The sequence below is a fragment of the Bubalus kerabau genome, chromosome 15, assembly GCF_029407905.1.
Source record: "Bubalus kerabau isolate K-KA32 ecotype Philippines breed swamp buffalo chromosome 15, PCC_UOA_SB_1v2, whole genome shotgun sequence".
Classification (NCBI taxonomy): Eukaryota; Metazoa; Chordata; class Mammalia; order Artiodactyla; family Bovidae; genus Bubalus; species Bubalus kerabau.
The window spans coordinates 42,743,439-42,758,688 of NC_073638.1; the positions used below are offsets into that span (position 1 = coordinate 42,743,439).

A 15,250-nucleotide genomic window follows, 5' to 3' on the forward strand; every position below is an offset into this window, starting at 1 on the left:
GAGCCTCCCAGAGAGGCAGGAAGCAAGTTGAGCTCACCTCGAAGACATAGACACTAACCACAACCATTTTGAGAGCTTGTTCTACCACGTGGAGACTAGTGCTGGCAAGTGCCATTTTGGAATCTTCTTCCCTGTAGCTTATTAGCACCAGGACCCAGCCCACAGCCACCCTGGAATGTGACCCTGTCTACCAGGAAGCCCTGGACCTGGCCCCACATACCAGTTTACCATCACTAGCCCTGGGATCCCCCAGGTCCCTGCAGTTACAGACCCTGGGACCCACCTCCACCTACCAATGAGCAGGCACCAGTCCCTGGAGCCCCTGGGCCTTGGTCCTACCCATCAGCAGGCCAATACCAGCTCTTAGACACCTCGGATCCCTCAGGCAGCTGCCCCAGGATCCAGCCTCTAAGGCCAAAAAGGAATAGCACTATACAAAGTGATGAAAGGGGAAAATCTGCAACCAAGAATATTCTACCTAACAAGGCTTTCCAGGTTTGATGGAGAAATCAAAATTGTACAAACAAAAGCTCAAAAAGAGTTCAAAACCACCAAACTAGCTTTACAAGAAGTGTTAAAGGGATGACTTCTAAGTGAAAAAGAAAAGGTCACAACTAGTAACATGAAAATTACAAAAAGAAAATCTAATTGATAAAGGCAAATATACAGTAAAAGTAGTAAAGCAAAGCCATGTTTAAAAACAGTAGGAAGTTTAAAAGAAAAAGTAGTAAAATCATCTATCCATGATAAGTATTTAAGGGATACACAGAACAAAAAATTATAAAACATGTTATCAAAAACAGTAAATGCAGGGGCAATGAAAGTTGCTGAACCGTGTCTGACTCTTTGCCACCCCATAGTCTGTCCATGGAATTCTCCCTGCAAGAATACTGGAGTGGGTTGCCTGCCATTCCCTTCTCCAGGGGATCTTCCTGAACCAGGGATCGAACCCAGATCTCCTGCAATTCAGGCAGATTCTTTACCCTCTGAGCTACAGGAGATTCCCAAATGCAGGGAGTGGGGGTGAGAAAAATGCAGGGTAGTTACAGTGTATTTATGGGGGAAGGGTACGGCAAGAAGTGGGCTTCCCCAGTGGCTCAGCAGTAAAGAATTTGCCTGTTATGCCGGAGATGTGGAAGGAGCTGCAGTTTTGACCCCAGGGTTGGAAAGATCCCCTGGAGAAGGAAATGGCAATCTACTCCAGTATTCTTGCCTGGGAAATCCCATGGACAGAGGAGCCTGGCAGATTGCAAAAGAGTTCAACACAATTTAGCAACTGAATGACAACAGGGTGAGAAACAGATGAGGGAGATTAAGAGGTACAAACTTCCAGATACAAAAAAGGCACAGTATGAAATGTACAGTGTGGGAGATATAGTCAATAGCTATGTAATAAAATCTTTGGTTTTATAGTGTAACTCATCCTGGTGTTCAGTTGGAAATGTATAGAAATATCAAATTGCCGTTGTGTAACAGGAACTAACAGTGTTATAGGCCAATTATATTTCAAGAACAAACGGATTTGTGTTTACCCGCGGTGGAAGGTCAGAGGGGGGGAGATTGAATGAAGGCAGTCAAAAAATACAAAATCCCAGTTACAGGTACTAGGAATGTAATGTACAATATGATGAGTATAATTGACACAGCTGTTTGTTGTATTTGAAAGTTGTTAAGAGAGTAAATCCTGAATTCTTGTCACAAAAATGTTTGTTTCTTTAATTTGACATCTATATGAGATGACAGATGTTCACTAAATGATATTGTTCACCAAATGATTGTTTGAAATGACTATATAGAAGTAAAGTTAATTTATATGAATAAATATACAATTTGTGATTTGGAAAATATAGACACCAAAATTTTACATTGGTTGTATAACGGTCATAGGATTTATCACAAGATATTTTGGGTTTTTTTTTTTTCCCCACTTAACCTGCATTTCCTAGATCTTTTATAATGGAAGTGTGGGGGGTTTTTTAAAGGAAAGTAGTTTTTCAAAAAAGATAAAATATGTGTTTAATCTTAACAAATGGTATAGAGGTTAAATTAAATGTCTAAACATAATCCATTTGGTTGGCGTGTAAGAGGTGAAAGTGGTGACCTTTGCCAGTGAAAGTGGGGGTAGGAAGTTCAAAAGGCCAAAGCCAATCTAGAGAGGGTTGATCTTCTGGCCAGTGCCTAGTTTTCTGTTGTCATTAAGGAATAAATTCAGAATTTACAAACATTGTTTTCTTAGGATTCCCAGAAATGCTTTCATGCTACTATCCTGACCTTCTGTAACACTTTACATTTCATTGAGTGTTTCCTTATCAGTGCCTCGGGAAAAATAGCCACCACATGTAACTATAGGGTTGATAATTCCTTGCCTATTTATTTTTAAGGCTGGTTAGATGTGGTTGAGCCTGACTTTTTACACGTTTCATTCATTGTATGGAATCTGATTTTGACTTTCAAGAAGATTTTCATAAATAATGCTGCTAATGAGTCTTAAAAGTTTTTCCCAGTATCAATTTTTAACTCTTTACAAAGATATTCCAAAATATTCTTACTGAAACTAAGAGCTATTTAAGTTTTTTCTGATCATATGTTATCATTATTTTTATAATATAAATCATGAGGAAAATTGTCTCCAATTATTACTATTTGCAGTAATTGGCTATATAAGTATTTGATTATTTTACCTTTTGCTAATGTTATAAAGGCAACATAGTGATAACCTATGGGTTAAAATGCTAAAAACAGTGACTTCCATGGCGGTCCAGTGGTTAAGACTCCTTACTTTCAATGCAAGGTGATTGATCCCTGGTTAGGCAACTAAGATCCCACAAGCTGCACAGCACGGCCAAGAAAATAAAATGCTAAAAAGAGCTGTTTGTTTTCCTTTATAACCTCACTTATATAATCAATACATGAAGGCTTTTCTAATCTAAAAGGCTTTTCTATAGGTTTTACTTATTTATTAGTTCTAGATCAGACAGATTTATAATTCATTTCCTTTTTTTGTCACAGGAATTTAAAGTATGGTCTTTAGAGGGGTGGGAGTATAGGAAAACAAACAAAAAATATGTTATAGTAGCTACCTTGAAACTGTAAACTATATAAATTATTAATGTTATCTCTTCATGGCTACATCCACTAGCTTTTCCTTGCTTTGAAGATAGAGGAAGCAGTTTATCAACTAGAATTTCTTTTTGAAGCGCTCTCTTTCCTTGGCTCCATGATGAAACATTTTCTACATATCCTTGTACCTTTCTGGCCATTCTTTTTCCATCTTTTAAAGCTCATCCTTCTCCACTTGGCCTTTAATTTTTAAAGCTTCATATTCTTTTTTTTTTTTTTTTTGTCTCATTCTATACTTACTTCAAGGATGATCTTTTTCACATGTACAACTTAAACTACTACCTATATGTTGATGACTCTTGGAAGTTTATTTTCTACTCCAGACCTTTGCTCTGAGCTCTACACCTTTATATCCAGCTGGGTGCCTGATATCTCATTTTCATGGTGTCAAAGACAGTCAGCTTTACAAACTAAGCTCATGATAATGAATTTCCTTTACCCCTCAACTCTCAAACCTGATTCCCTTTCACCATTCCCAATCTTGGCAAATGGCACCACAACTGATCCAGTTATGCAAACTAAAACCTAAGAGCCTTCCTTGATGCCATCTTCTTCATCTCCAACACCAAGTCATATTGATTTTCACCCCATAGGAACCTTTTGACACGATCCTCTTCCCTCTCCCTCCACCTATGATATCCCTATCAAAGCTACCATCATCCCTCCTAGACTGTAATACTCGTCTAAACATTCTTCCGCCATCCATTTTTGTTCTGGCCTAAATGCATTCATCATCCTATAGCCAGTAGTGATTTTTTCAAACTACAGATCTCTCTTAGCTGGTTGTCGTCGTTCAGTCGCTCAGTCGTGTCCAACTCTTTGTGACACCATGGACTGCAGCACACCAGGCCTCCCTTTCCTTCACCATCTCCCAGAGCCTGCTCAAACTCATGTCCGTTTAGTCAGTGATGCCATCCAACCATCTGGTCCTCTGTTGTCTCCTTCTCCTCCTGCGTTCAATCTTTCCCAGCATCAGGGTCTTTTCTAATGAGTCAGCTCTTCGCATCAGGTGGCCAAAGTATTGGCACTTCAGCAGCATTATCCTATAGCCAGTAGATCTTTTCAGGCTATATATCTCTCTTAGCCTGGGTTCCCCAGAAAACAATGTGTGTACTACCACTTTATTAGGAAATTGTTTCAGGTTGGAAACAGATTCTGAGGCAGAGTTTAGTTCAAAGGATATTTGTCAGGGAGTGATCTTTAGATTAACACCTGTAGGAGGGAAGGGAAAAAAATAGAATTGGGCAAAAGGAGAAGTCAGGCAACATTGTGGGCTCAAGGTTAGTCTCAGTGTAACCCACACAGAGCTCTGGGGCTAGAGTTGTCCCACATTATGTGAGAATAGCTGGGTATGGACCCACACCTTGATCAGTCATTGAATATTTACTGCTTCAGGAAGGGCTGTTGACAGCATTGCCAAGTCATGGCAGCAGCAAGTCCTTCCTTGAAGGGGTATTTGGATAAGGCATTGTCATGTTCATTCCTGGTGCTGCTCACCTCCACTTCTACAATGGTATTCAGAAGCAGCTCCTCCAGAATTCTAGTGTGCCTTTCTTGCTGGGGGAAACTGTGAAGAGGGTAAGTGGGGAAAACGTTAGCCCCTGCAGATGTAGCTGATGGTAGAAATGCAAATGATGCTAACCTCTCTTCTTATGACTCAAACCGTCATCCTGGAGGGGTCTTAGCCTCTGGTCACCTGTGTTTCTCAGCCCAGCGTTGTTGCACAGTTTCATTTTCCATCAGAATTTAGCAAGGAAGTACCAAGAGGTACCCAAGGACTTAACCTGGGTGCCAGGCATTCCTCCTTGCTCTCACTGTATGACATTAGCCCTACCTCCCTGGCATTCAGGTTCAGTTTGGGGGGTTTTTCTTGCCAAGATGATGGCTCCTCTTGTCTGCCAGTTCCTTGGCAACAGCTGTAGTTTACAGATTAATGAGATTCTTGTTTTGTCCTCTAGTAAAATTTGTTCCTCCTTTGGGGAATAGAGTCTGTAACCTTGTACAGCTCAAAGTTATAGCAATGGAAAGCACAAATTCTCTAAGTGTATCACTGATTGTGGTAGTAAGCAGGGATTCTTAATTCTCGGATCTGCTACAGAGCCCTTTCTTGTTCTGGGTCCTAGTTCAGAGTTCTATTCAGAGCTGGCAGCTTTCTGTGTCACCTGGTGTGAGCCTGTACAGGAGTCCCAGATGTGAAATATGCTTTCATCATAACCGTAAGAGGCCTAAGAGAATTTGTGCTTCCTTCCTCATTTCCTCATGATGAGAGATACAAGATGCAACAAATTGTCCTTTTTCTTTGAATGAGATGTCCCAGCAGGCCAGGACCTTTATAATGTTTATCTCCCATCTTCTGCAGTGCATGTCTCACCAAGATTTCCAACATGGTGGTCACTGCTAGCTCATCCAGCCTGATTAGCAAGGTGTCATCAATGTAGCAGATCAGTATAATGTTCTGCTGCTGCTACTGCTGCTAAGTCGTTTCAGTCGTGTCCGACTCTGTGCGACCCCATAGACGGCAGCCCACAAGGCTCCCCTGTCCCCGGGATTCTCCAGGCAAGAACACTGGAGTGGGTTGCCATTTCCTTCTCCAATGCAGGAAAGGAAAAAAGTGAAAGTGAAGTCACTGAGTCTTGTCCAACTCTTAGCGACCCCATGGACTGCAGCCCACCAGGCTCCTCCATCCATGGGATTTTCCAGATAAGAGTACTGGAGTGGGGTGCCATTGCCTTCTCCGGTATAATGTTCTGCTGCTGCTGCTAAGTCACTTCAGTTGTGTCCGACTCTGTGCGACCCTATAGACGGCAGCCCACCAGGCTTCCCCGTCCCTGGGATTCTCCAGGCAAGAACACTGGAGTGGGTTGCCATTTCCTTCTCCAGTGCATGAAAGTGAAAAGTGAAAGTGAAGTAACTCAGTCGTGTCCAACTCTAGCAACCCCATGGACTGCAGCCTACCAGGCTTCTCCGTCCATGGGATTTTCTAGGCAAAAGTACTGGAGTGGGGTGCCATTGCCTTCTCCGTCTGGTATAATGTTCTAGGTGACATTTAATGTCCACGTTTCTTCCAACTAAATTGGAATGGGAGGGGGATTTAATTAACATATCCCTGAGGCAAAATTGTAAATACATAATTACCATTGTCCATTTCATGTAAATACAGACTGTTTCAGATCCTCCTCTGTGACAGAGATAGAATTTATTCACCAAATTACTGACTACATGCAACATTCCTGCGACCATAATCTGCAGTAGCAAAGACAACGTGTCTTTATTATATAACTGCCATGGGAGCTTCCTCATGGTTGAATTTGTTGTAGTCTACTTTTATACTTTTGTATCTGTCTGGTTTCTGCAGACACAGGACTGGAGAATTAAATAGAGCTATGACAGAGACCATTACTCTTGCATCCTTTAAATCATTAAGAGTGGAACTAATTTTCACTGTTACCACCAGTAAATCCATTTAAAATAGGAACTAAAGTTTCATACCAAATAGTGGGGAAAGCATTTGATAACATTATATTTAAAAGAAGAAATCTAAAATTTTATTTTAACCAATACTTAGGTTATTTTTACCATGTGCTGATACTTCTAGAACCAAAGTATGAATCTCACTTTCCTTGGGGGAGATAAATGTATTTAAAATTATTTTCCAACAAAATTGCATCATGATTTACTTTATGTTTGGCTTTTACAGCACTGTTCCAAAGATGATCCTTTTTGAAGAAATATTTAAAGCCGTCATAATTGTTCTTAAGGGACTCTCTTAATCCTCTGACAGCAAATCATATTCTTTTAAAACACTTAGCATAAAATCATCCTAACCAGTGATCTTTTTTTCACTTGATCTAACTTCGTTAGATTTTCCTTTGTCAGTATGATGTGATAGAAGCAATTCTTTGACTTGGTAGACTTTATGAAATCCTATATTGTTTACATGTTTACATTGCTGTGTTTGATGGGGTGAATAGAGGTAGAGGCCAATGTTAATATGAAAGTGTATTTCAGAGAATGGATACAGGTGTTTGAAAGGCTGAGTCCCTTTGCTATTCACCTGAAACTATCACACCATTGTTTGTTAATTAGCTATTGTTTTTCAGTTGCTAAATTGTGTCTGGACTCTGCGACCCCATGGACCATAGCACACCAGGCTTCCCTGTCCTTTGGTTATACCTCAATACAAAATAAAAAGTTAAAAAAAAAAAAACTACAGAAGTGTTAAATTTGATGTGTCTTTCAGTAGTGACTAATTTGATGATGATGATGAAATGGTGGTGATTATTCCTTTTGCCTTGATTCTTTGGATCAAAATTTTGTCTGGAAGATTAATCCATGATGTTGGATATAACTATAATTTATTTTCACTTTTATGTAGTATTCTTTTGTATCAGTATACCACATTTTATTCATTCTACCAAATACCTTTTTTCGTTTTTCCTGTTTGATACTTTCTGAACTCTTAGCATATGAAGACTAAATTCTTTTTATTATTTCTTTTACTTTTTCCTGCTTTGTCCTCTATTTCCAGCACTCCTGTTACACATATTTTAGAAGCTTTGACTTGATTCTCTGTATTTCTTAATTTTTAAAGAAATTATCAAGACAGAGATTAAATAAATGGATACTATGGGGGTAAAAATTAACTTCCAGCACTTCCTTTGCATTTTAATTTTAGCAATCACATTTAAATTTTTCAATTGGTTTTCACAGTTGTAATATAGTTTCAACCTCTTTTGAGGAGATTATTTATAATTAGTGGAAATTTTCTTCTTTTGCCTGAATTATGTGTTTCTCAGATGCCATTTTTATATTCAGTTCTATACTTTATTGAACTTCCTGATGTTCAAGCTGGTTTTAGAAAAGGCAGAGGAACCAGAGATCAAATTGCCAACATCCGCTGGATCATGAAAAAAGCAAGAGAGTTCCAGAAAAACATCTATTTCTTCTTTATTGACTATGCCAAAGCCTTTGACTGTGTGGATCACAATAAACTGTGGAAAATTCTGAAAGAGATGAGAATACCGGACCACCTGACCTGCTTCTTGAGAAATCTGTATGCAGGTCAGGAAGCAACTGTTAGAACTGGACATGGAACAACAGACTGGTTCCAAATAGGAAAAGGAGTACGTCAAGGCTGTATATTGTCACCCTGTTTATTTAACTTATATGCAGAGTACATCATGAGAAACCCTGGACTGGAAGAAACACAAGCTGGAATCAAGATTGCCAGGAGAAATATCAATAACCTCAGATATGCAGATGACACCACCCTTATGGCAGAAAGTGAAGAGGAACTCAAAAGCCTCTTGATGAAAGTGAAAGTGGAGAGTGAAAAAGTTGGCTTAAAGCTCAACATTCAGAAAACGAAGATCATGGCATCCGGTCCCACCACTTCATGGGAAATAGATGGGGAAACAGTGTCAGACTTTATTTTTCTGGGCTCCAAAATCACTGCAGATGGTGACTGCAGCCATGAAATTAAAAGACGCTTATTCCTTGAAAGGAAAGTTATGAGCAACCTGGATAGCATATTCAAAAGCAGAGACATTACTTTGCCAACACAGGTCCGTCTAGTCAAGGCTATGGTTTTTCCTGTGGTCATGTATGGATGTGAGAGTTGGACTGTGAAGAAGGCTGAGCGCCGAAGAATTGATGGTTTTGAACTGTGGTGTTGGAGAAGACTCTTGAGAGTCCCTTGGACTGCAAGGAGATCCAACCAGTCTATTCTGAAGGAGATCAGCCCTGGGATTTCTTTGGAAGGAATGATGCTAAAGCTGAAACCCCAGTACTTTGGCCACCTCATGCGAAGAGTTGACTCATTGGAAAAGACTCTGATGCTGGGAGGGATTGGGGGCAAGAGAAGAAGGGGACGACAGAGGATGAGATGGCTGGATGGCATCACTGACTCAATGGACCTGAGTCTGAGTGAACTCCAGGAGTTGGTGATGGACAAGGAGGCCTGGCATGCTGCGATTCATGAGGTCGCAAAGAGTCAGACATGACTGAGTGACTGATCTGATCTGATCTGATCTGAGACTCTATTGCATTTGAGAGGCAACAGGACTTAGAGCTTTAAAGCATAAACATTGGGGTGAGACTGCTGGGTTTGAATTCTTCCTCTGTTGTTTGTACCCATTTAATCTCAGACAATTATTTAACCTCTAGAAACTAGTTCCTTCCTAAACAAAATGGACCCAATTCTAGTGTCTACCTCCTAGAGATGTTGTAAAAATTAAATGAAATAATTTCTGTGTATCCAAACTGAAAATGTTTGCTATTAATACTTAGTAAGCACTTAATAAATGTTAGCTATTATTACCATATGTCAGGTGCGCTGTCCTAGTTTCCAGACATATAACGCTGAAGCAGACTTGCACCGTTCACTCAAAAACTTAAGACTTGATGTTATTTGTCAAGTCTAGCATTCATCTTCTGTCTCAGTAGGACTGGTGGTACATATTAAATAACCATAGTGTTCAAAATTGTGATACATTCTCAGTGGTTTTATTAGCTGATTGAGCATTAAAATATAACCTGAGGCTGAAACAACAAGAGTCTCACTGCTTATTTTGTACTTAGCACTGTACTTGGAGGGCTTCCTAGGTGGTGCTAGTGGTAAAGAACCTATGTGCCAATGCAGGAGACGCAGGAGACCCAGGTTCAATTCCTGGGTTGGGAATATCCCCTGGAGGAGGGCATGGCAACCCACTTGAGTATTCTTGCCTGGAGAACCCCACGGACAGCCTGGTGGGCTACAGTCCATAGGATCCAAAGAGTCAGACACAACTGAAGCAACTTAGCTCGCAAGCACACCCTGTACCTGGAAAGGGTGGACGAGCCTGAGGGCATTCATGTGGGGGTGCCAAAGGGGAGGAGTGTAAATGGTGAGGCAAGGCATGGGTGGCATTCTAGAGGTATTAGATGTGATAGGAGTAGTTATAATGTGGAATCGTTTGTTGTTGTTCAGTCGTTAAGACATGTCCAACTCATTATTACCCTATGGACTCCTCTGCCCTCCACAATCTCCCAGAGTTTGCTCAGATTCATGTCTGTTGAGTTGGTGATGTGAAATAGAAGGTGACCAAAAAAAAGCAGACTGACTAGAGCTGTGGCTTATAACTGGAGGGCCATATGGTTGGTTAACTGTGGAGACTGGTCCACACCACAGAGGTCTTACAAGGTTAGCAGAAGACTTTGCTCATTATCCTGTAATGGTCAGAGCATAGCTGACATTTTTGAGCAAGAGAGTAATATGATATACAGAGGTATTTTTGGCTTTGGTAGTTTTAATTTTTGTCTCTGTGTAGAAGATACAAATGTTCTCAGTGTTTTGGACAGCTCAAAGAAATTTTTTTTTCTGAGCTATGTCTAATCCAAACTCAAAAAAAGCTTTGTAAGACATCATGCCTTTTGGCCTTATTTTTTTCTTTTAATGTTTACATATATCATTTTTGAGAGATTCCAAAGTTTTATGAAAACAGGAATGCTGGTTATAACAGTTCCAAAGGTATGCAAATCCAAATATGAAATAATTGAGGGTAATGAGAAATTAAGATTGCAAGGTTCACTCTTCAATTGTAGGAGGAAAATTAAAGGTAAACCATGTACCAAAGTTCAAAATAAAACATGTATAGGCATTCAAGTTCTTGCAGGCTTATAAATTGCCTGGTATGCCTATAACTACTTTGCTATTACGTGGCCAAAACACAGGGGACTTCAGGATGTGTATTTACGAACTGATTCCCCAACAGATAACTGCACTATGCCGAAATGCTATTGCCATGTCAATGATTGTACTTCTTGTTTCAGAATTTTTCCATTTTTCAATCTAATTAACTTAGAATGTCTCTAACGTGATTTACAAAGAATTTTATATTTATATTTTGCAATCAGCATTTGACTGGTGCTCAGGTTTGAGACATGCACTACAATGTGTAAACATTTTGTAAGATAATAAATAGCTTCTAAATGTTTTATGATTGCCTGTTCCCTGCTAATTGGTCATGGATTGAAATTCCCCATTGTTTAATTTTTTTTTAATATGTGGGAAATTTGTATAAATGAGTGTGTGGGACTTCATATCACAGCTGTTGTCATTTAAAGTTTGGACAGCATCATTACAAATGAAGCCCTGCTGTGAAATCAAAGTCAAAAGGCATCTTGGCATCCCAATCATTTCCTTAGGAGAAGATTACAGCTCAAGTCTGTTGAACTTTATTGCCTTGGGCCTCATGACAGTCTTCAGAAACATGCAAGGCATTTCTGTTAAAGAAACTCAGATGTGCTAGGACACAGGGGATGACATTCTTGCACATAACAGTGTCCTAAGCAAGAGAATGAGGAATAAGTTAGGAAGAAAAAAGATGACTCACACTTTTTGCTGTATTCTGGGATTATAAAATCCATGGAGATGACAGAACAGGAACAGGATGTGGTGTTTTCCTACATGGCCTCTGTATTTTTTCCAGTTTTACTGAAGTATAATCAGCAAATAAATTTGTAATGTATTTAAAGTGTACACCATGAAGATTTAAAATACCATACATTGTGAAAGGATTCCCACAATCGAATTAATTAACACATCCATCACCTTGCAGATTTACCTTTCTGGGGAGGGTGAGAATACTTAAATTCTACTTTCTTAGCAGATTTTCATTATATAATAGCAATATTATCAACTGTAGTCACTATGTTATACATTAGATTCTCAAACCTTATTCATCTTATATGTATTCTTTTACCAGCATCTTCCCATTTCTCCCATACCCCAGCCCCTGGCAACCACCATTCTACTCTTTCTTAGTTCAACTTTTTTTTTAAGACTATACCTATAAGTGATACCATGCAGTATTTGTCTTTCTTTGCCTGGTTTATTTCACTTAACCATAATACCCTCTACATTCATCCATGTTGTTCCAAGTGGCAGGACTTTTTTCCTTTATAAGGCTGAATAATATTGCATATATAAACTACATTTTCTTTATCCATTCATTCTTTGATGGATACTTAGGTTGCTTCCACACCTTGGGTGTTCTGAATAATTCTGCAATGAACATGGGAGTACAGATTTCTCTGTAAGATAATGATTTTCTTTGCATTGTATATATACCCAGAAGTGGGATTCTTCGATCATATGATAGTTCTATTTTTAGTTACTTAAGGAACCTCCAGTTGTTTTCCATAGTGACTGTACTAGTTTACTTTCCTGCCAACAGCGTGCAAGACATCCTCCTCAGCAATTTTTTCTTGTCTTTTTGGTAATTCAGTTCAGTCGTTCAGTGGTGTCTGACTCTTTGCGACCCCATGAACCACAGCACGTCAGGCCTTCCTGTCCATCACCAACTCCCAAAGTCCACCCAAACCCATGTCCATTGAGTCGGTGATGCCATCCAACCATCTCATCCTCTGTCATCTGCTTCTCCTCCTGCCCTCAATCTTTCCCAGCATCAGGGTCTTTTCAAATGAGTCAGCTCTTCGCATCAGGTGGCCAAAGTATTGGAGTTTCAGCTTCAAAATCAGTCCTACCAAAGAACACCCAGGACTGATCTCCTTTAGGATGGACTGGTTGGATCTCCTTGCAGTCCAAGGGACTCTCAAGAGTCTTCTCCAGCACCACATTTCAAAAACATCAATTATTTGGCACTCAGCTTTCTTTATAGTCCAACTCTCACATCCATACATGACCACTGGAAAAACCATAGCCTTGACTAGCAGACCTTTGTTGACAAAGTAATGTCTCTGCTTTTTAATATGCTGTCTAGGTTGGTCGTAATTTTCCTTCCAAGGAGTAAGCGTCTTTTAATTTCATGGCTGCAGTCACCATCTGCAGTGATTTTAGAGCCCAGAAAAATAAAGTCAGCCGCTGTTTCCACCGTTTCCCCATCTATTTGCCAGGAAGTGATGGGACCAGATGCCGTGATCTTCGTTTTCTGAATGTTGAGCTTCAAGCCAACTTTTTCACTCTCCACTTTCACTTTCATCAAGAGGCTCTTTAGTTCTTCTTCACTTTCTGCCGTAAGCCTGGTGTCATCTGCATATCTGAGGTTATTGATATTTCTCCTGGCAATCTTGATTCCAGCTTGTGCTTCCTCCAGCCCAGCATTTCTCATGATGTACTCTGCATAATAGCCATTCTAATAATGAAGTTACAGGTCACTGTGGTTTTGATTTGCATTTCTCTGATTATTAACAATGTGGAGTACCTTTTAATGTACCTGTTGGCCATATGTATGTCTTTGAAAAAAATGTTCAGTTACTTTGCCTGTTTTTTAATTGAGTTATTTGGTCTTTTTTGCTCTTGAGTTGTATGAGGTCCTTGAATATTTTGGCTAGAAACCCTTTATTGGATTTATGATTTGCAAATATTTTCTCCTGTTGCATAGGTTGCCTTTTCATTTTGTTGATGGTTTTCCCTGATGTGCAGAAACTTTTTAGTTTGATGTAGTCCCATTTGTTTATATTTGCTTTTGTTGCCTTTGTACTTTTAAGTGTCACATCTAAAACATGATTGCCAAGAATAATGTCCAGGAACTTACCACCTGTGTTTTCTCCTAGGAGTTTTATTGCTTCAGGTCTTATATTCACATCTTTAATCCAGTTTGAGTTGATTTTTGTGTATGGTATAAGATAGAAGTCTAAAAAAAAAAAAAAAAGATAGAAGTCTAGTTTCATTTTTCATTTGGATATCCAGTTTTCCCAGCCTGCCTTTATTTTAAAATAAAAACATAAATGTGGTTCCAAAGTAATGACTGCCTTCTTATTTGCAGGGCAGCAAAGGAGGCACAGACATAAAGAATAGACTTTCATTCACTGTAGGTGAGGGAGATAGTGGGATGACCTGAGAGAGTAGTATTGAAACATATACATTACCACATATAAAATAGAGAGCCAGTGGGAATCTGCTGTATGATGCCTGAAACCCAAAGCTATGACAACCTAGAGGGGTGGGATTGGGAGGGAGGTTTAAGAGGAAGGGAATAAGTTCTTGCCTGTGGCTCATGTTGATGCATGACAGAAACCTCACCAAATAGTAAAGTAATTATCCTCCAATTAAAAAAAAAAAACAACTAGTGTTTGCATAACAGTAAGGACACTGCCCACTGACCTCATAGAAACTTCTTAGATAAGCCTGAGTCTTCCTTGTAAAACCAAGCTTCTCTCTCCTAATATGTTATCTTTGCTGATGTATTCATGGGTCCTGATGGTTAATATAAATTCTGTTTTTTTGCTTTTTATGTAAATGAGATGTTTCCCCCTTAGAAATGGGAGCCACATTGCATAGCAGCCATATCTCAGAGACCTTGTTCTACCAGTGACCTTTCTTTTCAACTCTCTCTCCCTTGGATTTTCCTCCTTGGTGTGCATGGGTCCCTTCTAATTCTTACAGAATCAAAGGATTACATAGAATGTTAGTATTCATCTGGCTCAGTACTACCAAGATTCGTTCAGCCACCCATTTGGATGTCATAACTCTTCCACAGCTTCCTCCCCTTTACAGCTATGAGCATTTACACTGGGGGCTTTTCTTTTACTCTACTCACTTACACCCTCATCATGTCACCAGTAACCTCTTTGATTCACAAGTTTCTTGGCTTTTTCTCAATCTTCATTTTACTGAATTTCATGAAGCTTTCAACACCATTGGTCATTTCTTCTCCTGACATCTATTGTATTGTGTTCAGTCGTGTCTGACCCTTTGTGGCCCCATCACTCTAGCCCGCCTGACTCCTGTGCCCATGGAATTTTCCAGGCAAGAATACTGGAGTGGGGTGCCATTTCCTACTCCAGGGGATGTTCTTGACCCAGGAATCGAACCTGTGTCTCTTGCGTCTCCTGCATTAGCAGGTAGATTCTTTACCACTAGTACCACCTGGGAATCCTGACATCTTTAGTATTGCTTTCTTCTAATTTCTTTCCCATCTTGATTTTCCTTTATTCCTTCTATATAAGCATCTATCTTCCCCAGGTTTCTGTCTTTAGTGGCTTCTCCTCATTCCTCTCTCTCCATTTTCCTAGCAGCTGCACCATTTTACATTCCCACTGAGATTTCCTGACTTTCCCATTCCCCAGCATTTCACCCAAAGGGTTTTGGCACACTGATATTTCTTGCCTGATCCATAACAAAATTTTA

At 39.7% G+C, this 15,250-nt stretch overlaps 1 protein-coding gene across 4 annotated transcripts in view; it reads left to right on the forward strand.

Moving 5' to 3' along the window:
* The window catches only part of SBF2 (SET binding factor 2), a 508,637-nt gene that overhangs the window by 358,800 nt on the left and 134,587 nt on the right, over positions 1-15,250 (forward strand). The window lies entirely within an intron of this gene.